This window comes from Phyllobates terribilis, unplaced genomic scaffold, assembly GCF_046119375.1.
Source record: "Phyllobates terribilis strain yellow unplaced genomic scaffold, ASM4611937v1 Scaffold_9__5_contigs__length_417890890, whole genome shotgun sequence".
Lineage (NCBI taxonomy): Eukaryota > Metazoa > Chordata > Amphibia > Anura > Dendrobatidae > Phyllobates > Phyllobates terribilis.
In genome coordinates, this window is record NW_027362769.1 from 95,249,332 (window position 1) to 95,275,682 (window position 26,351).

Below are 26,351 nucleotides of genomic sequence, written 5' to 3' on the forward strand. Positions count from 1 at the left end.
CTCCAGGCTGTGTAAGGGCTATTTGACCAAGAAGAAGAGTGATGAGGTGCTACGCCAGATGACCTGGCCTCCACAGTCACCAGACATGAACCCAATCGAGATGGTTTGGGGTGAGCTGGACCGCAGAGTGAAGGCAAAAGGGCCAACAAGTGCTAAGCATCTCTGGGAACTCCTTCAAGATTGTTGGAAGACCATTTCCGGTGACTACCTCTTGAAGCTCATCAAGAGAATACCAAGAGTGTGCAAAGCAGTCATCAAAGCAAAAGGTGGCTACTTTGAAGAACCTAGAATATAAGACATATTTTCAGTTGTTTCACACTTTTTTGTTAAGTATATAATTCCACATGTGTTAATTCATAGTTTTGACGCCTTCAGTGTGAATGTACAATTGTACAAAGTCATGAAAATACAGAAAAATCTTTAAATGAGAAGGTGTGTCCAAACTTTTGGTCTGTACTGTATATACACTCTGTGAGGTAGTGAGGGGAATCATAGGCGAGGGACGGTATGTATCCCCCGGGATGCGCATAGACGCATATTGAACCTGCTGGAGTGCATTGCAATCACAGAAACAGCTGTGGTTGCAGTGCAAAATAAAAATAAAGTTTGGACTTGGTCAAACTATTTGGCAAAGTTGGAGTTAAGAAAATCTGGCATGGGCTTTTATTTTGGGAGTGGAAGTGGGGCAGGTCACTCCCTCCAGCCAAGTCTTACAATTGGCTCATGGCCACAGATTCCATTTAAAAACCTGCAGCCTAGATTTTGGGTGTGTCAGTGTGGTGTTTGCTAGCAGCAGAACAGGAGGCTCTGCACTACCAGCCTGTGTGAAGATGAACACAGGCCTGTGAAGGCAACGTACCTGATGCACCTTGAGTAACATGGCGGTGCAGTCGCCCACGGCAACGAGGTTGTGTTATACTGACTGTATTGGAGGTCCCGGCTGCGATCCGGAGGATAAAGCTGCCTTTAATTTGTGAGTTATTTGGACAATAAAAACTTTAAGTTGAAATAGGTATCATGAACGTGATTGGCAGTGATTAGTGATTAGCTCTGTAAGTTTTCAGCGCTGGGGTCCTAGGTTCAAATCTCACCAAAAACAACATATGCAAGGAGTTTTTATGTTCTCCCCATGTTTGTGTGAGTTTCCTCCCACGCTCCAAAGACATACTGATAGGGGCTCACAATCTAGATTCCCTATGGAGACAGTGATGTCTGCACATTGACTGTAAAGTGCTGTGAAATTAATGGTGCTATATGAGTAAAATAAAAAAATAGTTATTTGCAGTCAGTGATTTTTATTTTTTTATTTTCTGAAGTTGTAAACTTGATAGAAAAGACAACAGTGTCAGTTATGATGACATCATAAGGCACATGACATCACAGAGTGCTTGATATCATAGACCTCACGTGACATCACAATCGCTATAGAATGTACCTAGTTCTATTCCTGAACCATCTTGTGTCATAGCTTGAAGAAGACGAGTCCAGGTAGGTAGCTCTTCACTGAACACTGAGGATCGGGTCACATCGGAGAGGGAGGAGGACTCGCTGCACAGCATTGTGCACAGCACAAACAGCACGGCAGGACCAGGAAGATGATTATTAGCTGCATTGTTTTGTTTTTCTTCTTCCAGACCTTCCCCAGGGCTGTTCTGAGATCTGTGGATAAACTATCATAGGACCTCCAATTATCAAGTGAGAAGACTGATTGGGGTCCTGCATAGAAGGTAGGTGGGCGTGCATGTGTGTGTGAGTGTGTTTGGGCATACGTGTACATGTCCCCTGAAATGCACCACTGAAGGGCTGTGTGTGTGACCCCAGCATTAAAAGGGATGTGTGTCTGTGACCCCAGCAATAAAGGGGTGGCTGTGTGATGGCTTGTGTGACCCCAGCACTAAAGGGATGTGTGTCTGTGACCCCAGCAATAAAGGGGTGGCTTGTTGATGGTTTGTGTGACCCCAGCACTAAAGGGATGTGTGTCTGTGACCCCAGCAATAAAGGGGAGGCTGTGTGATGGTTTATGTGACCCCAGCACTAAAGGGATGTGTGTCTGTGACCCCAGCAATAAAGAGGTGGCTGTTTGATGGTTTGTGTGACCCCAGCACTAAAGAGATATGTGTCTGTGACCCCATCAATAAAGGGGTGGCTGTTTGATGGTTTGTGTGACCCCAGCACTAAAGGGATGTGTGTCTGTGATCCCAGCAATAAAGGGGTGGCTGTGTGATGGTTTGTGTGTCTCTGCACTAATGGGGTGTGTGTTTGTGTCCACAGCACTGAAGGGGTGTGTGTTTGTGTGACCCCAGCACTAAAGGGATGTGTGTCTGTGACCCCAGCAATAAAGGGGTGGCTGTGTGATGGTTTGTGTGACCCCAGCACTAAAGGGATGTGTCTGTGACCCCAGCAATAAAGGGGTGGCTGTTTGATGGTTTGTGTGACCCCAGCACTAAAGGGATGTGTGTCTGTGACCCCAGCAATAAAGGGGTGGCTGTGTGATGGTTTGTGTGACCCCAGCACTAAAGGGATGTGTGTCTGTGACCCCAGCAATAAAGGGGTGGCTGTGTGATGGTTTGTGTGACCCCAGCACTAAAGGGATGTGTGTCTGTGACCCCAGCAATAAAGGGGTGGCTTTGTGATGGTTTGTATGTCCCTGCACTAATGGGGTGTGTGTTTGTGTCCCCAGCACTCAAGGGGTGTGTGTTTGTGTGACCCCCAGCACTAAAGTGATGTGTGTCTGTGACCCCAGCAATTAAGGGGTGGCTGTGTGATGGTTTGTGTGACCCCAGCACTGAAGGGATGTGTGTCTGTGACCCCAGCAATAAAGGGGTGGCTGTGTGATGGTTTGTGTGACCCCAGCACTAAAGGGATGTGTGTCTGTGACCCCAGCAATAAACGGGTGGCTGTGTAATGGTTTGTGTGTCCCTGCACTAATGGGGTGTGTGTTTGTGTGACCCCAGCACTAAAGGGATGTGTGTCTGTGACCCCAGCAATAAACGGGTGGCTGTGTGATGGTTTGTGTGTCCCTGCACTAATGGGGTGTGTGTTTGTGTCCCCAGGACTGAAGGGGTGTGTGTTTATGTGTGACCCCAGCACGAAAGGGATGTGTATCTGTGACTCCAGCAATAAATGGGTGGCTGTGTGATGGTTTTTGTGACCCCAGAACTGAAGGTGTGTGTGTGTCTGTGACTCCAGCAATAAAGGGGTGGCTGTGTGATGGTTTGTGTGACCCCAGCACTAAAGGGATGTGTGTCTGTGACCCCAGCAATAAAGAGGTGGCTGTGTGATGGTTTGTGTGTCCCTGCACTAATGGGGTGTGTGTTTGTGTCCCCAACACTGAAGGGGTGTGTGTGTCTGTGACCCCAGCAATAAAGGGGTGGCTGTGTGATGGTTTGTGTGTCCCTGCGCTAATAGGGTGTGTGTTTGTGTCCCCAGCACTGAAGGGGTGTGTGTGTTTTTGTGTCCCCAGCACTAAAGGGATGTGTGTCTGTGACCCCAGCAATATAGGGGTGGCTGTGTGATGGTTTGTGTGACTCCAGCACTAAAGAGATATGTGTCTGTGACCCCATCAATAAAGGGGTGGCTGTGTGATGGTTTGTCTGACCCCAGCACTAAAGGGATGTGTGTCTGTGATCCCAGCAATAAAGGGGTGGCTGTGTGATGGTTTGTGTGTCTCTGCACTAATGGCGTGTGTGTTTGTGTCCCCAGCACTGAAGGGGTGTGTGTTTGTGTGACCCCAGCACTAAAGGGATGTGTATCTGTGACCCCAGCAATAAAGGGGTGGCTGTGTGATGGTTTGTGTGACCCCAGCACTAAAGGGATGTGTGTCTGTGACCCCAGCAATAAAGGGGTGGCTGTGTGATGGTTTGTGTGACCCCAGCACTAAAGGGATGTGTGTCTGTGACCCCAGCAATAATGGGGTGGCTTTGTGATGGTTTGTATGTCCCTGCACTAATGGGGTGTGTGTTTGTGTCCCCAGCACTCAAGGGGTGTGTGTTTGTGTGACCCCCAGCACTAAAGTGATGTGTGTCTGTGACCCCAGCAATAAAGGGGTGGCTGTGTGATGGTTTGTGTGACCCCAGCACTGAAGGGATGTGTGTCTGTGACCCCAGCAATAAAGGGGTGGCTGTGTGATGGTTTGTGTGACCCCAGCACTAAAGGGATGTGTGTCTGTGACCCCAGCAATAAACGGGTGGCTGTGTGATGGTTTGTGTGTCCCTGCACTAATGGGGTGTGTGTTTGTGTGACCCCAGCACTAAAGCGATGTGTGTCTGTGACCCCAGTAATAAATGGGTGGCTGTGTGATGGTTTTTGTGACCCCAGCACTGAAGGTGTGTGTGTGTCTGTGACTCCAGCAATAAAGGGGTGGCTGTGTGATGGTTTGTGTGACCCCAGCACTAAAGGGATGTGTGTCTGTGACCCCAGCAATAAAGAGGTGGCTGTGTGATGGTTTGTGTGTCCCTGCACTAATGGGGTGTGTGTTTGTGTCCCCAACACTGAAGGGGTGTGTGTGTCTGTGACCCCAGCAATAAAGGGGTGGCTGTGTGATGGTTTGTGTGTCCCTGCGCTAATAGGGTGTGTGTTTGTGTCCCCAGCACTGAAGGGGTGTGTGTGTTTTTGTGTCCCCAGCACTAAAGGGATGTGTGTCTGTGACCCCAGCAATAAAGGGGTGGCTGTGTGATGGTTTGTGTGACCCCAGCAATAAAGGGATGTGTGTCTGTGACCCCAGCAATAAAGGGGTGGCTGTGTGATGGTTTGTGTGACCCCAGCACTAAAGGGATGTGTGTCTGTGACCCCAGCAATAAAGGGGTGGCTGAGTGATGGTTTGTGTGTCCCTGCACTAATGGGGTGTGTGTTTGTGTCCCCAGCACTAAAGGGATGTGTGTCTGTGACCCCAGCAATAAAGGGGTGGCTGTGTGATGGTTTGTGTGACCCCAGTACTAAAGGGATGTGTGTCTGTGACCCCAGCAATAAAGAGGTGGCTGTGTGATGGTTTGTGTGTCCCTGCACTAATGGGGTGTGTGTTTGTGTCCCCAGCACTAAAGGGGTGTGTGTGTCTGTGATCCCAGCAATAAAGGGGTGGCTGTGTGATGGTTTGTGTGACCCCAGCACTAAAGGGATGTGTCTGTGACCCCAGCAATAAAGGGGTGGCTGTGTGATGATTTGTGTGACCACAGCGCTAAAGGGATGTGTCTGTGACCCCAGCAATAAAGGGTTGGCTGTGTGATGGTTTGTGTGTTCCTGCACTAATGGGGTGTGTGCTTGTGTCCCCAACACTGAAGGGGTGTGCGTTTGTGTGACCACAGCAATAAAGGGGTGGCTGTGTGATGGTTTGTGTGACCCCAACACTAAAGGGATGTGTCTGTGACCCCAGCAATAAAGAGGTGGCTGTGTGATGGTTTGTGTGTACCTGCACTAATGGGGTGTGTGTTTGTGTCCCCAACACTGAAGGGGAGTGTGTGTATGTGACCCCAGCAATAAAGGGGTGGCTGTGTGATGGTTTGTGTGAACCTGCGCTAATAGGGTGTGTGTTTGTGTCCCCAGCACTGAAGGGGTGTGTGTGTTTTTGTGTCCCCAGCACTAAAGGGATGTGTGTCTGTGACCCCAGCAATAAAGGGGTGGCTGTGTGATGGTTTGTGTGACCCCAGTACTAAAGGGATGTGTGTCTGTGACCCCAGCAATAAAGGGGTGGCTGAGTGATGGTTTGTGTGACCCCAGCACTAAAGGGATGTGTGTCTGTGACCCCAGCAATAAAGGGGTGGCTGTGTGATGGTTTGTGTGACCCCAGCACTAAAGGGATGTGTCTGTGTCCCCAGCAATAAAGGGGTGGCTGTGTGATAGTTTGTGTAACCCCAGCACTAAAGGGATGTGTGTTTGTGACCCCAGCAATAAAGTGGTGGCTGAGTGATGGTTTGTGTGTCCCTGCACTAATGGGGTGTGTGTTTGTGTCCCCAGCACTAAAGGGATGTGTTTCTGTGACCCCAGCAATAAAGGGGTGGCTGTGTGATGGTTTGTGTGACCCCAGCACTAAAGGGATGTGGGTCTGTGATCCCAGCAATAAAGGGGTGGCTGTGTGATGGTTTGTGTGTCCCTGCATTAATGGGGTGTGTTTGTGTCCCCAGCACTAAAGGGGTGTGTGTGCGTCTGTGACCCCAGCAATAAAGGGGTGGCTGTGTGATGGTTTGTGTGACCCCAGCACTAAAGGGATGTGTCTGTGACCCCAGCAATATAGGGGTGGCTGTGTGATGGTTTGTGTGACCCCAGCACTAAAGGGATGTGTGTCTGTGACCCCAGCAATAAAGGGGTGGCTGTGTGATGGTTTGTGTGTCCCTGCACTAATGGGGTGTGTTTGTGTCCCCAGCACTGAAGGGGTGTGTGTGTGTCTGTGACCCCAGCAATAAAGGGGTGCCTGTGTGATGGTTTGTGTGACCCCAGCAATAAAGGGGTGGATGTGTGATGGTTTGTGTGTCCCTGCGCTAATGGGGCGTGTGTTTTTGTCCCCAGCACTGAAGGGGTGTGCGTTTGTGTGATTCCAGCAATAAAGGGGTGGCTGTGTGATGGGATGTGTGTCTGTGACCCCAGCAATAAAAGGGTGGCTCTGTGATGGTTTGTGTGACCCTGCTCTAATGGGGTGTGTGTTTGTGTCCCCAGCACTGAAGGGCTGTGTGTGTTTTTGTGACCCCAGCACTAAAGAGATGTGTGTCTGTAACCCTAGCAATAAAGGGATGGCTGTGTGATGGTTTGTGTGTCCTTGCACTAATGGGGTGTGTGTTTGTATCCCCAGCACTGAAGGGGTGTGTGTGTTTTTGTGACCCAAGTAATAAAGGGGTGGCTGTGTGATTGTTTGTGTGACCCCAGCACTAAAGGGATGTGTGTCTGTGACTCCAGCAATAAAGGTGTGGCTGTGTGATGGTTTGTGTGACCCCAGCACTAAAGGGATGTGTGTCTGTGACCCCAGCAATAAAGGGGTGGCTGTTGGACCCCAGCACTAAAGGGATGTGTTTCTGTGACCCCAGCAATAAAGGGGTGGCTGTGTGATGGTTTGTGTGTCCCTGCACTAATGGAGTGTGTGTTTGTGTCCCCATCACTAAAGGGATGTGTGTCTGTGACCCCAGCAATAAAGGGGTGGCTGTGTGATGGTTTGTGTGTCCCCAGCACTGAAGGGGTGTGTGTTTGTGTGACCCCAGCACTAAAGGGATGTGTATCTGTGACCCCAGCAATAAAGGGGTGGCTGTGTGATGGTTTGTGTGACCCCAGCACTAAAGGGATGTGTGTCTGTGACCCCAGCAATAAAGGGGTGGCTGTGTGATGGTTTGTGTGACCCCAGCACTAAAGGGATGTGTGTCTGTGACCCCAGCAATAATGGGGTGGCTTTGTGATGGTTTGTATGTCCCTGCACTAATGGGGTGTGTGTTTGTGTCCCCAGCACTCAAGGGGTGTGTGTTTGTGTGACCCCCAGCACTAAAGTGATGTGTGTCTGTGACCCCAGCAATAAAGGGGTGGCTGTGTGATGGTTTGTGTGACCCCAGCACTGAAGGGATGTGTGTCTGTGACCCCAGCAATAAAGGGGTGGCTGTGTGATGGTTTGTGTGACCCCAGCACTAAAGGGATGTGTGTCTGTGACCCCAGCAATAAACGGGTGGCTGTGTGATGGTTTGTGTGTCCCTGCACTAATGGGGTGTGTGTTTGTGTGACCCCAGCACTAAAGCGATGTGTGTCTGTGACCCCAGTAATAAATGGGTGGCTGTGTGATGGTTTTTGTGACCCCAGCACTGAAGGTGTGTGTGTGTCTGTGACTCCAGCAATAAAGGGGTGGCTGTGTGATGGTTTGTGTGACCCCAGCACTAAAGGGATGTGTGTCTGTGACCCCAGCAATAAAGAGGTGGCTGTGTGATGGTTTGTGTGTCCCTGCACTAATGGGGTGTGTGTTTGTGTCCCCAACACTGAAGGGGTGTGTGTGTCTGTGACCCCAGCAATAAAGGGGTGGCTGTGTGATGGTTTGTGTGTCCCTGCGCTAATAGGGTGTGTGTTTGTGTCCCCAGCACTGAAGGGGTGTGTGTGTTTTTGTGTCCCCAGCACTAAAGGGATGTGTGTCTGTGACCCCAGCAATAAAGGGGTGGCTGTGTGATGGTTTGTGTGACCCCAGCAATAAAGGGATGTGTGTCTGTGACCCCAGCAATAAAGGGGTGGCTGTGTGATGGTTTGTGTGACCCCAGCACTAAAGGGATGTGTGTCTGTGACCCCAGCAATAAAGGGGTGGCTGAGTGATGGTTTGTGTGTCCCTGCACTAATGGGGTGTGTGTTTGTGTCCCCAGCACTAAAGGGATGTGTGTCTGTGACCCCAGCAATAAAGGGGTGGCTGTGTGATGGTTTGTGTGACCCCAGTACTAAAGGGATGTGTGTCTGTGACCCCAGCAATAAAGAGGTGGCTGTGTGATGGTTTGTGTGTCCCTGCACTAATGGGGTGTGTGTTTGTGTCCCCAGCACTAAAGGGGTGTGTGTGTCTGTGATCCCAGCAATAAAGGGGTGGCTGTGTGATGGTTTGTGTGACCCCAGCACTAAAGGGATGTGTCTGTGACCCCAGCAATAAAGGGGTGGCTGTGTGATGATTTGTGTGACCACAGCGCTAAAGGGATGTGTCTGTGACCCCAGCAATAAAGGGTTGGCTGTGTGATGGTTTGTGTGTTCCTGCACTAATGGGGTGTGTGCTTGTGTCCCCAACACTGAAGGGGTGTGCGTTTGTGTGACCACAGCAATAAAGGGGTGGCTGTGTGATGGTTTGTGTGACCCCAACACTAAAGGGATGTGTCTGTGACCCCAGCAATAAAGAGGTGGCTGTGTGATGGTTTGTGTGTACCTGCACTAATGGGGTGTGTGTTTGTGTCCCCAACACTGAAGGGGAGTGTGTGTATGTGACCCCAGCAATAAAGGGGTGGCTGTGTGATGGCTTGTGTGAACCTGCGCTAATAGGTTGTGTGTTTGTGTCCCCAGCACTGAAGGGGTGTGTGTGTTTTTGTGTCCCCAGCACTAAAGGGATGTGTGTCTGTGACCCCAGCAATAAAGGGGTGGCTGTGTGATGGTTTGTGTGACCCCAGTACTAAAGGGATGTGTGTCTGTGACCCCAGCAATAAAGGGGTGGCTGAGTGATGGTTTGTGTGACCCCAGCACTAAAGGGATGTGTGTCTGTGACCCCAGCAATAAAGGGGTGGCTGTGTGATGGTTTGTGTGACCCCAGCACTAAAGGGATGTGTCTGTGTCCCCAGCAATAAAGGGGTGGCTGTGTGATAGTTTGTGTAACCCCAGCACTAAAGGGATGTGTGTTTGTGACCCCAGCAATAAAGTGGTGGCTGAGTGATGGTTTGTGTGTCCCTGCACTAATGGGGTGTGTGTTTGTGTCCCCAGCACTAAAGGGATGTGTTTCTGTGACCCCAGCAATAAAGGGGTGGCTGTGTGATGGTTTGTGTGACCCCAGCACTAAAGGGATGTGGGTCTGTGATCCCAGCAATAAAGGGGTGGCTGTGTGATGGTTTGTGTGTCCCTGCATTAATGGGGTGTGTTTGTGTCCCCAGCACTAAAGGGTTGTGTGTGCGTCTGTGACCCCAGCAATAAAGGGGTGGCTGTGTGATGGTTTGTGTGACCCCAGCACTAAAGGGATGTGTCTGTGACCCCAGCAATATAGGGGTGGCTGTGTGATGGTTTGTGTGACCCCAGCACTAAAGGGATGTGTGTCTGTGACCCCAGCAATAAAGGGGTGGCTGTGTGATGGTTTGTGTGTCCCTGCACTAATGGGGTGTGTTTGTGTCCCCAGCACTGAAGGGGTGTGTGTGTGTCTGTGACCCCAGCAATAAAGGGGTGCCTGTGTGATGGTTTGTGTGACCCCAGCAATAAAGGGGTGGATGTGTGATGGTTTGTGTGTCCCTGCGCTAATGGGGCGTGTGTTTGTGTCCCCAGCACTGAAGGGGTGTGCGTTTGTGTGATTCCAGCAATAAAGGGGTGGCTGTGTGATGGGATGTGTGTCTGTGACCCCAGCAATAAAAGGGTGGCTCTGTGATGGTTTGTGTGACCCTGCTCTAATGGGGTGTGTGTTTGTGTCCCCAGCACTGAAGGGCTGTGTGTGTTTTTGTGACCCCAGCACTAAAGAGATGTGTGTCTGTAACCCTAGCAATAAAGGGATGGCTGTGTGATGGTTTGTGTGTCCCTGCACTAATGGGGTGTGTGTTTGTATCCCCAGCACTGAAGGGGTGTGTGTGTTTTTGTGACCCAAGTAATAAAGGGGTGGCTGTGTGATTGTTTGTGTGACCCCAGCACTAAAGGGATGTGTGTCTGTGACCCCAGCAATAAAGGGGTGGCTGTTGGACCCCAGCACTAAAGGGATGTGTTTCTGTGACCCCAGCAATAAAGGGGTGGCTGTGTGATGGTTTGTGTGTCCCTGCACTAATGGAGTGTGTGTTTGTGTCCCCATCACTAAAGGGATGTGTGTCTGTGACCCCAGCAATAAAGGGGTGGCTGTGTGATGGTTTGTGTGACCCCAGCACTAAAGGGATGTGTGTCTGTGACCCCAGCAATAAAGGGGTGGCTGTGTGATTGGACACACAAACCATCACACAGCTACCCCTTTATTGCTGGGGTCACAGACACACATCCCTTTAGTGCTTGGGTCACACAAACACACACCCCTTCAGTGCTGGGGACTCAAACACACACCCCATTAGTGCAGGGACACACAAACCATCACACAGCCACCCCTTTATTGCTGGGGTCACAGACACACATCCCTTTAGTGCTGGTGTCACACAAACACACACCCCATCAGTGCTGGGGACTCAAACACACACCCCATTAGTGCACGGACACACAAACCCTCGGGGTGTGTGTTTGTGTCCCCAGCACTGAAGGGGAGTGTGCACTTGTGTTTGTGTTGAGGCGAGTGTGTGTGTGTGTCTGTGTGTTTTAGTGTGTGTATGTGAGTGTGTGGGGCCGTGGCTTTACACTCTTATGCGGAGTCGGCTCCTGCTCCCACATCTCTTTGGCTACATCCAGCAGACCACTAGGATGCCTGCCGTACAATAGCTCAAAGGGTGAGAACCCCGTGGAAGTCAGTGGTACCTCGCGGGCGGCAAACATTAAATAGGGCAGTAACATGTCCCAATCCCTCCCATCCTTGGAAACCACTTCAACATAGATGTAAGAGTTTTGTTAAATCTCTCAACTAATCCATCGGTCTGTGGGTGGTACACCGACGTGCACAATTGTTTAATTTTAAGCAGCTTGCACAGTTCTTTTGTAACCTTGGACATAAAGGGAGTCCCCTGATCTGTAAGGATCTCCTTAGGTAGCCCAAGGCGACAGAACATGGCAAACAGCTCCTGGGCAATAAGGTTAGCGGAGGTTTGGCGAAGCGGAACGGCCTCCAGGTAATGGGTAGAGGTACCAATGGACTACGGAAGCTTGCAGTGGGTGTGGTCAGCTGACACTGCAGGCAAGACTCACAATACCGCTGTACCTCGGCATAAATCTCAGGCCAAAAGGACTGCTGCAAGATACGTTCTTGCATCTTTTAACCCCTAGGTGCCCACCCAGCACGTGTGTGTGAGCCATCTCAAGCATTGCCCCATGGTAGAATTGGGGTACTACCAGCTGTTCCACTATTTCATCACGGATTTTGTCAACCCGTATAACAATTCCAGGTTGACCGCCATACGAGGAAAAACTTGCTCCGCACCAGGGTGCTGTGCCATCCCATTTATTATTATCATCCATTCTCGTGCCCGAGCTAGAGTGAGATCCTGGAGCTGAGCTGTCCCAAAAGTACCACTGGACACTTCCAGCTCCGAGACTAATATGTCCCTCGACCTCTCCTGCCAAGACCTCTAGGGGAAACCTATCGGGTTCACACTCTTGCCCTAAGTGGGTAACCCCTACGGCAGGTATCCCTGACTCGCGATCTTCAGTTTCCGCGCCAGGAAAGACATTTACCCTGGGAGGGTTAATTTTATTCTCCCACAGGGACCAGAATAGGGGAAAGTCTCTTCTCAAAACAGTCCCATAAGGAAGGGTCTTGACCACTCCCACCACATGTTTCATCTCCCCACACAGGGTGGAAAAAGTAACCTCCGCTGTCAGGTAATCTCGGAGGTCCCCATGTATACAAACAACCCCCACTTTCCAACAATTGGGGTTGTCCTCTGCAACCAATGACCCATGGAAAAGTGTCCTGGCCCTTATCACCGCCAGCACCTGATAGTAGTAGCACCGTTAGTCCACGAGACCAGCCTTGGGGTAATTGGTCTCCGTCCACCCTCACTCCGGGTTATCCCCTCCGTACCGGCTCTGTCCTGACGGACCCCAGCAGAAGGTCGTGTCCATTTCCCAGGCACCAGGGCTTGCAGGGTCCGGCGTGATAGCCGCAGTGGGGCAGAGACCTGTATGAAGTCCTGAGTGGACATATACCGTTCGATCAGGCTAACAACCTGGTCTTAAGTGCCCTGGTCCCCTTGCCCCACCCAACGCTGTATAGCGGTTGGCGGAGTTCTCACAAGCCGGTCGGCCACCACCCTCTCTACCATCTGGGACTGAGTCAAGGTCTCAGGCTGGAGCCATCTTTTAACTAGCTGCAGCAATTCATATGCCTGAGACTTGGCAGGTTGGGCCTCCACAAAGGCCCATTGAAAAATATGTTGGGCTCTCACATACTTGTATGTATTAACCCCCAGTCGTGCAAGGATCTCATCTTTCAGCTTCCCATAGTCCTGGGCATCCTCCCGACTAAGGTCAAAGTTAGGCCCAAAGGGGACTAACAAATACAGTAAAAAGTAAAAAAAAATATTTAAAAAAATTAAAAAACAAATATATAAAATTTAAAATCACGCAATTTCCCCCCCAAAAACTGTTGAAATATAAAAAACTAAAAAAATACACATATTTGGCACTGCTGCGTTCATAAAACTCAGATCTATCAAAATATAAAATAAATTAATTCGATCGGTAAACGGCGTCACTAGAAAATAAAATGCCAGAATTACAGTTTTTCGGCAGCTGCAACAAGAGAAAAAAAAGTAATAACAGGTGATCAAAACATCGAATATACCCCAAAATGATATCAATACAAACATTGGTTCTGGTGCAAAAAATGAGCCCTCACACAGCTCCATCCCCGAAAATTTTAAAACATTATGGCTCTCGAAAAGTGACGACAAAATACATTTTTTTTTTCTTTAAACAAATTTCTGAATTTTTTTAACAACTTAAATAAAACAAAATCTATGCATATTTGGTATCTGCGTAATCGTACTGACCTGGAGAATCATATTGCCAGGTCAATTTTACCGTATAATCAACGCTTCAAATAAAAAACAATTGTAGTTTTTTGCTGTTTGCCACACTTTGAATTTTGTTCCCACTTTCCAGTACACCATATTATAAAATGGAAGGTGCCATGCAAAACTACAACTAGTCCTGCAAAAAAAAAGCCCTCACACGGCCATACAGGCAGAAAAATAAAAAAGTTATGGTTCTTTGAATAAGGGAAGGAAAAAGCGAAAGGGCAAAAACGAAAAATCGCCCAATACTGAAGAGGTTAAAAGGGGTTTTACAGTACTCTGTTTTTTGTTTTTTTTCTATCAATGGTAACCTCCTATATATTTAGAAAATCATTCCTGTAAACCCCTTTAACCTGACCCTATAGAAAATGTCTATATCCGGGCACAGTCCTCCCCCAATGAATCACTAAATATGCCAAGTGTGAACAACTCCTGTCCCTAAATGAGGACTTGCTGGTGATAAGTTGAAAGTCACGGGATGGCAGTGAACGCCCTCAGCAATCAGCTGTTTTTTTGCTGGAAGAAATAGCGGCTTCTCCAGGACACATGTGGTATTACACAGGAAAGATATTCAACAAGTAGCCAAGGGGCTCCAGGAACAAACCGGGAAGGAGGCCTCAGTCATCAGTGGCCAGTATTTGCATGAAGTGGCCCATCTTCACCAACCGTTCTGCAGCCACTTGTTTACCTTTGTCCAACACCTCCGTTGGTCCTTGCAGTTATTAGACCACCACTGAAATTCTTTCCTGACTACACACAGACACGTACTGCAACTAAATAGACCCTATAGGGGTAATGTTGGCAAATCCGGGAAGAAATATACCCCCGATTTGCTAACCCAAGCCAACTCATGAGGCACATACATATATAGGAGAATAACGAGTTAATTGGCATAAAACATATAAATTTTTTATTACATCAAATATTTAAAAACATACATAATAGAAGACAAGATGACATAATTCGGATAGTATGGAAACACTAGTTGGACTGCCAATGTGGTAAGATATGTAACAAAAAATATATACATATATGATCACGCATAGGGTCGAAGTGGGTCATGAGCAACATAAGTAATGAAACATCAGGTTAGTATATCAAAAATAATGCAATGAATATAATAATATATATCGGGAAATAGTCCATAGATATTCCACAGTCATTGGATTTTACAATTACCCTATATATCAGATGTCCATCTAAATGATGCTCCCGCCCACAAATAGTCAACACGTGTCACAAAAAATGTCCAAAAAATTGTATCCCACCACATAGCAGTCCCTAGTGTAGAGACACTAATTAGATTGCCACTGTGGCAAGTGTATAGCAGAAAATACATATATAATCATGCGAATGGCTACAGTGGGACATAACTGAACCTAGATGATATAACATAAGGCAAGTACATCAAGACAATCCTGATAGACATAGTAATGGATCAGGAAGTATTCCATCAAAATCCCGTAGTCATTGAATTGACACTAGCCATATGCATCAAGTATCCATCTAGGTAATGTACCCACACACCAGTAATCGAATATATATCGCATAAAGCATAAAAAAGTAATCCCATACCACAGAGAGTGTCAGGAGGAGAGTGAGGTGCATGAAAGAACGCACAATGGCAGCCCCAACGCGCGTTTCGCGGTCCGCAACGACCGCTTCCTCAAGGGGAAGTGATGTATAAAAAGGAAACCGGCCTAAATATACCCCATGATGTCGGTCACGTGTGGCCCCACGTGACCGATCACCTGATAATTATGGGCGGTGCCTATAGACGGCGCACGCGCTGTCATGATCCGCCCGTAGAGACGCGACCAAGCCGTCAGGAGCAGGCACGCAAAGCACGGGCGCGCAGCACAAAATTGTGCACGAGCGCCCGCGCGCGCACCCACACCACAGAGACAGCTGATCGCATGTCCACGGGCAGAGGAGACAACACGCGCGCACAGCACCTGCAAAGTAAGTCCGGCTGGAAAATCAAATACACAATAAACACATAGTGTGAGGAGAGTGTCAAAAGCAATAATGTTCGTCCCCACAAAGTTCCAAATAGATAGTGAATCAGAAACATACTGCCAGGGATTCATCCCAGGCCCAAGATACAAATAAATACATAGATCCAGCCATGGTGACGTCCCAATAGATTTTAAAGCATTGACAACTCGATCCTTGAGTCCACTGTATATTATTTAATATCCTCCAGCCCAGGCTATATATCTCTCCTGGGGAATATCCGGTCTGAGTGAAGAAAATTTAAAAGAACTGAAATAAAGAAAACAGAATATAAAAAAAGAAAAAATAATGATAAGAACAACCATTGATAAAAACTAAGTCAAAACGTTCATATCCATAAGATAGGGGCAGGACGATAACACAATAAAATAAAATAAATAATCAGGTGTGACCATGGATTTATAAGAAGGATGAGAAAGAGAGGGATTCATTAAGGCCATGAGGGGAAAGGGTATTTAGAATGGTGATCCATCGTGCTTCAGCCTGGGCCAGCATCTTTTTCACATTGCCACCCCGGGTGCCCATATGTATAACATCAATGCCACGAACTTTAAGGCATCCGGGGTCGCAATTGTGAGCCATCTTAAAATGCTTAGGGATGGTTTTAAGTTCCGTGATATCGCTCGCCGTCCTGGCCGCGCCAATGTCCCGCACATGCTCCCGCACACGTACTCGGAGCTCTCTGGACGTTAGACCAATGTAGATCAATGAGCAGTCGCAAGTCGCATAGTAAATTACATTACTAGTACCACAAGAAACGTACTGCTTAATCTTAAATTGTCTTGAGCCATCCGAGGACGCGAACGTGGTGCATCGCAGGACATTGGCGCAGGCACGACAGCGACCGCACGGATAGTTTCCCACAACAGGGCCACGGGAGCCAAAGAGACTTGGTCTAGCGGGAACATAGTGGCTAGATACCAAAATGTCTCTAAGATTACTGGATCGCCTAGGGGTCATTAGAGGATAGTCACCAAGAATAGATCCCAGAGAGGAATCGGTCGCCAATATACTCCAATGTTTCATCATAATGCCCCTCATATTCTCCCACTCGTGATTGTAGGTGGATACATATCTAATTTTGCTCTGTCCGTCACGATTATGGCGTTGTGTGTTTGGATAAAGTAGATAATTTCTTGAGGTGTGTCTTGCTCGTTCGTACCCCTTCTTGATACATCTATTGCTATATCCTCGGGATGTAAATCTAGACTTTAGAGCAACAGCTTGCTCTTCAAATTTGGAGTCCGAGGAGCAGATCCGCCTCGCCCTCAGGAACTGACCCACCCACGTACGTAGAAACCGTGCATGCCACCATCACCGTACACAACCAGAGTCCTTGTGCAGACCAGTGGCCTTTACAATTCAAGCCTAAGTGGGTTTAAACAAAGGTACTGTCTCTAAGAGAACCAAGTGCTTGTAATTTGGAGCAGCAGTAATACAGTAATGACGCGGCCCCTGGGCCCTGGGGTACTCGGTGCCGGGCCGGTCGTTGCTAGGGGAGATGTCACAGTGGCGGTGACCCGGTCCGTGACCCAGGGCGGTCAATCAAAATGGGAATATTATTTACAGGGGATTTATAGTTTTTATATACAGTTCGTGATGCCACCTGTGGTATGTGGCTAAAAGGAGCCGCCGCTGTGGAGCAGGTCCTCTGAAGCTGGTATGAATGCAGCAGAGTTGGTTTAGCTCTCCACAGGTAGAGCTTAGCTCCAGGGCAGTGTAGATGTTGCTATTATGGTGTAGTGCAGAGGATGGCGCAGATAATGATCACAGAGACAGTAAGGTGCAGTCCTCAGGGTTTGCACACGGTTTCTTAGACTTCCAGTTACCAGTACTAGAGTAACTTCCCACGGCGTTCTGTGCTCACTCAGGGAGGGGTTCAGCAAACTCCCAGGTCTCTCCGGAGTACGTAACGGGACCCACTTCTGTGTGTTCCTTCTGGCCGTCTCCCTGCACCTCACACCCAGTGTCTCAGGCCAGTGGCTGTGGACCTTGCCGGGCGACGTTTTCTCTGTCCCCTGGGTCCTCTATGGCCACCTTTCTGGTGATTAGATGTGGTTTTGTTGGCTGCAGTACCTGAAATACTGCAGCCTCCGGTTTCCTAGTTGAGGCTTAAAGAACTCTGCTAGTTTAGGGATCGGTCCCCTCTGTGCGACCTGACCCCTCCACCTCCTGGTATATTCGGGCATGCGGGTGGCCTCCAGCACTTCCCGTACCCCTGGGGTCCCTTCCACGTTCCTGGAGCCTTTCCTGCTCCTCTCTCTCTCTCTCTCGCTCTCTCTCCAGTCTTGGGCCTGTCTGGCTAGGCCCTCCTCCAGAGCAGGGCTCCTACAGAGCTCCTGCTCCCTCTACTTCTCTTCTCAGACTGATGTCTCCTTTCAAGATGGCTTCTCTCTATATACTATCCCTAACAAGTGCTCTCCTGATTTACTTCCTCCACCCACATCCACTACATGGTTCCCCCTCTCTTTGGTTCCCCCCACTCCAGCCAGGGACAGGGCTCAGCAGGTAAGCGATGCATCTTGCCCCTCCTGCTGGTCTGGAGTAGTGTAGTGTTGGATGCAGGTGTTAGGGTCCCGGGCAGTACTCCTTCCTTACCTGAGAGTGAGATACCACACCTCTGGGTGGGTGAGATGCAGTACCTCTGTGGCGACTGAACCCTCAGGGGCACCACAGTAACACCAGACTAATATTCTTCGGGCACAGAGAAGCACATGCAGCGAACCCTCTCAAAAAGGAGAATTGGACTCTGACATTCCCTAAGCAATAAGTACCCACACAAGTGGAGGGACACATTTCTAGCCCTTACTGCATCATGGTGTATGTCCAGTGGTGGCTACTCTTGATCTAAGTTGGATCTTTAGATTGCATGGTGATAAAAAATCTGAGGACCACGTACCTTCAGGAAAAAGATCTCATAAGGGCACGGTACATTGAATTGTGAAGAACCCAATAATATTTTCCAAACAATTCTATTGTGTTATATTCAGGATATGTATTAAAAAAGTCTGGTCCTTAGAAGGTATAAAATGAGGTCAATACAACCTTGGATGTACAACAACACATGACAAATTATACCGGGCCATCATTTATTTACCAAAAAATAGACTTGAATGCAGAAACAGTGTGTGAAAAATTAAAGGGGTTAAAAACAAGCTCCAATCTACAGGAACCTTTATCCCCTTTAGATTTGATCGGTGGTGCGCATGCTCAAATGCTGCTCCATTCATTCCATATGAGGCGGCGCCTGACTTTTTTGGGCAGACCCATAGAGAATGAAGGGAGTGGCGGTCAGATACCTGACTTGCTCCTTCATTTTGTAAAGTGGATAAAAATTTCCTGCACTTCCGATTGTGCAGGAACCAGCAGAGGGACAACCAGTGATCAGTAAGTAATCGCCTATCCTGGTAATAAGGGGGTTGACTGGTGAAAACAAGTTATTTACACCTGATGAATCAACAGCTTGTTTAATAGCTTTAGCAGCAAGAACTTAAAGTAATTGTTTCCTATATGACTTTATCAGTTTCTCAAATCATTCTGGAGGATTTTTGGACAATTTTTCTTTACAATATTGCTTAACCCCTTCATAACATCTGACGTACCTAAACCTCATGGTCGTGTAAGGTTTCCCATACCCCCCAAAAAGGGACGGACTGGGATTAAAATTCAGCCCTGCCATCTGAACACACACAGGCCCATGCCCGCTCTGTCCCCTTCCTCAGATTGGGGTCTCTATTAGTTAAATCACCCTGCTTGCAGGAAATCAAGATTTACTACCTATATTTCAAATAACACCGCTATATAATGTTCAATAATATTACTGCAATATAACAGACAAATAAACCCAGCACATACAGTAGTGATAATACCGCCATGCTGGTTATTAAAGAAGCAGTACCAGCTATATGTTTTATTAAATGTGTGTATATGCATGTAGTATGCAGTGAGTATATTGATATAGTCACCTACTGCTGCTCTCGCCAGCGTCCAGCGCTGTTCTGCTCCGCTTTCCAGTGATGTTACCGCAGTTCTGACTAGCTGACTCACTCTATGAGTGATCCGGAAGTGGCTTTTACAATGTAAGGCTAAGGAGTGGCAGAAAAAGGCTCCATTGGCTTACATTGTAAAAGCCACTTCTGGGGAGCCGGCTAGTCAGAATTGTAGATAAATCATGGTAATTTTGCATGTACAGGAGCTGTGAATGCGCGATCGTCGCTGGGTGTTCAGCTAACATGACAGTTGACACCAGGCACTCAGTGCCAGGAGCAGTGCCCGTAACATCACTTGGAGACTTAGATGGAAACCCAGATGTAAGTGCTCAGCGTAGACAAAGGATAAATGTGACCCAAAATGTTATGTAAAATGTTCCTAACAAAAGCTTCAAATCAATCCGCAAAAAAAGGCACTGACCTAAGGCTTGCTTTGGCTTATAGGAGTATTGGTAAAATTCACAACAGTTTACATTGACAGGTATCTGGATGAAATGTTAACAAATCTCATCAACATTCTGGAGAGTTTTTCTGTACAAAATTTTAAATTCAAATCTCAACATGTCAATTTCTGATGTGGGAATGTCATGGGTATTTGGGGAATTTTCTGTACTGATTTCACTGGAAAAACAAAAATTTGAAATCAGGATTTTGCTATGAATTTCTGGATTTTTTTAAATTAAAAATTTGCAGGTGCAGATGATCTTACAAAATAAAATAGTATTCTGGGATGGCAGCATTCAAATATGAAGTCACATCATTGCAGTAGCTAACCAGAGACCTATTGGGGGACCAGTAAAACATGGTCACAGGAGTAGAAAAAGTAAATCTTTTTATTTTAGTTGATCATCTTTTACAATCCACAGCAAAATTTGCACAAACTTGTGCAAATTTGGTGTTGTGGATTTCCCTGGAAATTTCCATAGATTTGCAATAGAAATTTTCCTAGAAAATCCGACCCAGAGTTCCTTATTTTAATAATGTGTCCCCAAGTGCAGCTGCAAAAACCATCAAGCGCTACAAAGAAACTGGCTCACATGAGGACCGCCCCAGGTAAAGGAAGAACAAGAGTCACCTCTGCTTCTGAGGATAAGTTTATCTGACGCACCCCCTGGGCCATGTTCAGGGGATACCCGGAGCCGGATCTGGATAGGGGTAGTAGTCCTTGTGGCGGTGACCCGGTCCGTGCCCAGGGTGTCAAACTAAGTGGCAGTCTATGGTAGTAGATGTTAACTTGGATGTCGACTACGCCACCCGTTGAGTACAGCTTTGCAGCCGCCGCTGCAGAACAGTCCGCTGAGGCCGGTGGTATGGGTGCAGCGATGATGGTATAACCCCCAACGGGAGGGGTATGGCCTCAGGGCAGCAGGTGAAGATGATGGGGGTTGTGACGGTCAGTAAGAAGAGTCAGAGTCAGGAGATGCAGTTTCAGGGGTTTTACTCACAAGTGTTCTCTCAGTCACTCTGGCCTTGAGTGACCACCCGAGCCGTGCTGCGTCCACCAGGTCCTGGACTCGGCTAACCCCCAGGCAGTTCTGAAGCGTGGTCCTGAGCTCCCTTCTCTCTCTCTGTCTCTGGCCGTTCCCACCAGGGATCCACCTTTGGCCGGCTCCCTCGGGTCTCTTAGTGGTCAAGCCTCCTCTGGGCTCCCTGACCCTATACTTGGTGTGCCTTTCTGGTGGATTTGGTGAGGGTCGTGGCAAATCTTGACCACGACCTCCGGTTCCTGGCTGAGGATAAGTGGCCTCCACCAGTTCGGGTTCCGGTACCCGTGTCCGCCAACCCTTCACCCTTTCTGGTCTGTTTCTGGGTTCTTGGGGTTCCCTCTGTCTTTCTCTCTGGGTCCTTCTTACTGCTCTCTCTTCTGCAGGCTTGGCTCTGGAGCTGGGCCCAGCCGGAGCCACAGCTCCCTGTCAGCCCTCCTGGCTGAACTCCTCTGCTCTGCTCCTCAGGCTAAAAAGACTCTGTCCTAAGATGGTGCCCACCTTATATACTCCCTCTATGTGTGAGCCCAGGTGACTAGCACCCAATGAGCTCCTAGCTTTACCCAGACTACTCCCCCTATCTGCCCCTACACTACTGGGATGTTCCACCCCCCTCCCACTCCAGCCAGGGACAGACGCTGTCGTACCTGCACATATACTTGGTGGGAGTACCGTAGATCTGTCCCCCGGAAATGGGATGTATGTAGTGCATACAGCCTACTGAGCTCAGTCCCACACTCCATCCTTACCCGGGAGTGGAATACCACACCTCTGGGTCGAGGTGCAATACCCCTGTAGGAGCCGAATCCTCAGGGTGCTACATTCCCCCCTGGTAAATCACAGCACGTCCTCGGGCTGTAAAAGAGCAAAAACATAAAACATACAAGCTTTTTAAAGTGCACTACATATAAAATATATAAACAGTAACCTTCAATCATCCCTTTATGGGAGGTACTTCGCTTTTAAAATGTTACGGACACATCATAAAATAATATTAACTCTTTCATCATAATAAAACTTTTCATATAAAACATTTTTGACCTCTGGCCACTTGTGCAAATTGTGACCAGGTAAGTGCCACAGTCTCTGGTAGAAAAAAAAAAACAGTTTCCTATAAAACCGGTAGGGGGCACTTTAGGAAGCGCAACTATTTACAAGGGATATGGCTGCTCTCAGTCCTCGGCCAGTGGGGAAAAAGGGATGGCTGCTCACAGTCCTCAGCCTGTGGGGAGATGGGACACACTGGAACAGTTCACTGGTCCCAACGGGGACTATAATGGTAACAGTTATTGTACCTTCACGGGTAACTATTTACAGTGCTCCTACTGTACATCAGTGGCGATGTCCTCCAGCTCCTTCCTCCGTGTACCCTTCAGACCCGTCCGGGTCCTCTTGCTCCTCCTGACACCTCAGCTCTTTCTCTGTCAGTCGGTGTACATGAAAGGCATAGGGTCCTTTGGCACATTGGTGCCGGGTGAAGGTGACCTCATCACCCAGGTAAAGGTCACGACCTCTGTGTCCCTCCGGTAGGTGGGACTCGACATCTCTTCTGGTCACGAAGACGTCGCCGGGGGTGTGATGATCTCTGATGAAGCCCCAACCGTGCTGCAGTTGGAATTTGATTACAGTCCCGGTGGCACGGGGACCGTGGGCTGCACGGGGGTTCCTTCGGGTCCGGCTCTTTTGTTCTGCACTCTTTACTTGCAGCCGCTCCTCGCGGACCCGTCTCTCTCTCCGTTCTCGCTCAAAGACTTCCAACTGCTGGCGGCAGCACTCCGCACGCTCAGTTGCAGCCGCCCGGGTCTCTTGAGTGAACCCGATGAGGTCTCCTCCTGTGGGGTCCCACTCAAACTGCGCCTCCTCTAACGAGAGCGGGGTCATCTTGACGGGCGCCGGAACCGGGATTAGGGGCTCATCCAGGGGTCTTTCTTTCCGGAGTCGGGGATGGTGGTACTCCGGTGGCCACGCAAAGGGCTGCCCATCCGGGCAAGTGTGCTGGGCAAACAAGTCTTCACCCAGGTGCGGCACAGTGGAAGTTGAGGGCGCGGTGGTGGCAGCGGCGCCCGGGATCACTAGGCCTTGCGACCAGGCTTGGGGTACCCTGAAGGTAAAGGGCACCGTGAAGACGGCGGCGCCCGGGGGCACTCGGCCTTGCGACCAGGCCGGTGGCGTCTCCTGCTTGGCCGCGCTCAGGGTTGAGGCGCGTAACGTCACAGGGGGCGTGGTCGCGGCTCCTGCTTGGGGCCTAGTCTGGAGTGGTAGCGGTGCGGCAACGGGCACGATCAGTGGGACTTCGGGCTCTGCGACGGGGAGCGGGGGTAGGCTTACGGTGGCTGGGCTCGGGGTAGTAACGTCCCCTTTACTTGCCTCCGTCTCTTCAGCTCCCTCTGCGGCGTCGTCTCCGGCCTCCGTCCCTTCTGCATCCTCTTCAGGGGCAGGCGTGCTCCTCGTTGCGGGTGGTGTGCTCCGCTGGCGGGTTCCAGCCTGCTGGGCCATCTCCCTGCTCCATTCCGTCAGCGTTTCTCGCTGCACTTGGGCCATCCTCCGTGCGAGGCCCTCCAGCGCGGTCTGTGCATGCTCCCGGTCTCGGGGAAGCTGTGCCAGGATCTCCACCAGGTCTTGTGGAGTGGTAGCTTGCATCAGGCTCCTGACCACAGGGTCGGTGCTGCCTGCCTCTCCCTCCATCTCCGGGTACGGCTCCTCCAGACTTCTCCAAGCTGCTCCCATCTTCTCTCTTTTGTTCTGTCTCCGCCCCCATTGAGGGCGGTCCTCGAGCAACTTGGTGATTGTCAGTTCCAGGGGCAGACCCCCCACGCTGATGGACATCTCAATCATTGCAGTCTCTGCTGGTGGGGGCGGTCTTCGTTTTTGGCGCCATTCTTGGTCCTGGCCCACGATGGGAGGTCGTCTCTTACCACCCTCTGGCACGCCCATAATGGCGTCCGCTCTGCCAGGGCGGGAAATCCTCTCAGATGGCGGGAACCGCTTCCCAGTGGCGGGAAACACTGCAGATGGCGGGAAAAGACTGCAGATGACGGGCAAACGGCGGGAAACGATCCGAGATGGCGTCCGATGGCGGGGACCCTCCGGAATTGGCGGGAGACTTCTTTTTACGGTAAATATGAACTTTTCTTCAGGCACGCAGTACCCGGTGGTTGCGGGCACGTTATCCTGCCGACTACGCCAAAAGTTGACGCACCCCCTGGGCCATGTTCAGGGGATACCCGGAGCCGGATCTGGATAGGGGTAGTAGTCCTTGTGGCGGTGACCCGGTCCGTGCCCAGGGTGTCAAAGTAAGTGGCACTCTATGGCAGTAGATGTTAACTTGGATGTCGACTACGCCACCCGTTGAGTACGGCTTTGCAGCCGCCGCTGCAGAACAGTCCGCTGAGGCCGGTGGTATGGGTGCAGCGATGATGGTATAACCCCCAACGGGAGGGGTATGGCCTCAGGGCAGCAGGTGAAGATGATGGGGGTTGTGACGGTCAGTAAGAAGAGTCAGAGTCAGGAGATGCAGTTTCAGGGGTTTTACTCACAAGTGTTCTCTCAGTCACTCTGGCCTTGAGTGACCACCCGAGCCGTGCTGCGTCCACCAGGTCCTGGACTCGGCTAACCCCCAGGCAGTTCTGAAGCGTGGTCCTGAGCTCCCTTCTCTCTCTCTGTCTCTGGCCGTTCCCACCAGGGATCCACCTTTGGCCGGCTCCCTCGGGTCTCTTAGTGGTCAAGCCTCCTCTGGGCTCCCTGACCCTATACTTGGTGTGCCTTTCTGGTGGATTTGGTGAGGGTCGTGGCAAATCTTGACCACGACCTCCGGTTCCTGGCTGAGGATAAGTGGCCTCCACCAGTTCGGGTTCCGGTACCCGTGTCCGCCAACCCTTCACCCTTTCTGGTCTGTTTCTGGGTTCTTGGGGTTCCCTCTGTCTTTCTCTCTGGGTCCTTCTTACTCCTCTCTCTTCTGCAGGCTTGGCTCTGGAGCTGGGCCCAGCCAGAGCCACAGCTCCCTGTCAGCCCTCCTGGCTGAACTCCTCTGCTCTGCTCCTCAGGCTAAAAAGACTCTGTCCTAAGATGGTGCCCACCTTATAAACTCCCTCTATGTGTGAGCCCAGGTGACTAGCACCCAATGAGCTCCTAGCTTTACCCAGACTACTCCCCCTATCTGCCCCTACACTACTGGGATGTTCCACCCCCCTCCCACTCCAGCCAGGGACAGACGCTGTCGTACCTGCACATATACTTGGTGGGAATACCGTTGATCTGTCCCCCGGAAATGGGATGTATGTAGTGCATACAGCCTACTGAGCTCAGTCCCACACTCCATCCTTACCCGGGAGTGGAATACCACACCTCTGGGTCGAGGTGCAATACCCCTGTAGCAGCCGAATCCTCAGGGTGCTACATATCCAAGTCACCAGCCTCAGAAATCGCAGGTTAACAGCAGCTCAGATTAGAGACCAGGTCAATGCCACACAGAGTTCTAGCAGCAGACACATCTCTACAACAACTGTTAAGAGGAGACTTTGTGCAGCAGGCCTTCATGGTAAAATAGCTGCTAGGAAACCACTGCTAAGGACAGGCAATAAGCAGAAGAGACTTGTTTGGGCTAAAGAACACAAGGAATGGACATTAGACCAGTGGAAATCTGTGCTTTGGTCTGATGAGTCCAAATTTGAGATCTTTGGTTCCAACCACCGTGTCTTTGTGCGACGCAGAAAAGGTGAACGGATGGACTCTACATGCCTGGTTCCCACCGTGAAGCATGGAAGAGGAGGTGTGGGGGTGTGGGGGTGCTTTGCTGGTGACACTGTTGGGGATTTATTCAAAATTGAAGGCATACTGAACCAGCATGGCTACCACAGCAGCTTGCAGTGGCATGCTATTCCATCCGGTTTGCGTTTAGTTGGACTATCATTTATTTTTCAACAGGACAATAACCCCAAACACACCTCCAGGCTGTGAAAGGGCTATTTGACCAAGAAGGAAAGTGATGGGGTGCTACACCAGATGACCTGGCTGCCACAGTCAACAGACCTGAACCCAATCGAGATGGTTTGGGGTGAGCTGGACCGCAGAGTGAAGGCAAAAGGGCCAACAAGTGCTAAGCATCTCTGGGAACTCCTTCAAGATTGTTGGAAGACCATTTCTGGTGACTACCTCTTGAAGCTCATCAAGAGAATGCCAAGAGTGTGCAAAGCATTCATCAAAGCAAAAGGTGGCTACTTTGAAGAACCTAAAATATAACACATATTTTCAGTTGTTTCACACTTTTTTGTTAAGTATATAATTCCACATGTGTTAATTCATAGTTTTGATGCCTTCAGTGTGAATGAACTGACGCGCCCCCTGGGCCGTGTGCGGGGGAATACCCGGAGCCGGGTCTCTGTGTAATGCTAGGGGTTGTAGTCTACGTGGCGGCGACCCTGTCTCGTGGCTCAGGGTAGTCAAACCAGTGGCGGATCTGTTTATTTGGTTTTTAATGTTTAAATGTCCGACTACGCCACCCGTGGATTACGGTCACTGAGAACTGCCCCTGCAGGGCAGACCGCTGAGGC

General features: G+C 49.7%; 1 long non-coding RNA gene across 1 annotated transcript; it reads left to right on the forward strand.

Moving 5' to 3' along the window:
• Positions 1-771: 771 nt before the first annotated feature.
• Positions 772-26,208, forward strand: LOC141161667 (uncharacterized). Its single transcript, XR_012250669.1, has 3 exons — positions 772-973; positions 1,635-1,727; positions 25,726-26,208. It is a non-coding gene; the product is annotated as an uncharacterized lncRNA (long non-coding RNA).
• Positions 26,209-26,351: the final 143 nt, after the last annotated feature.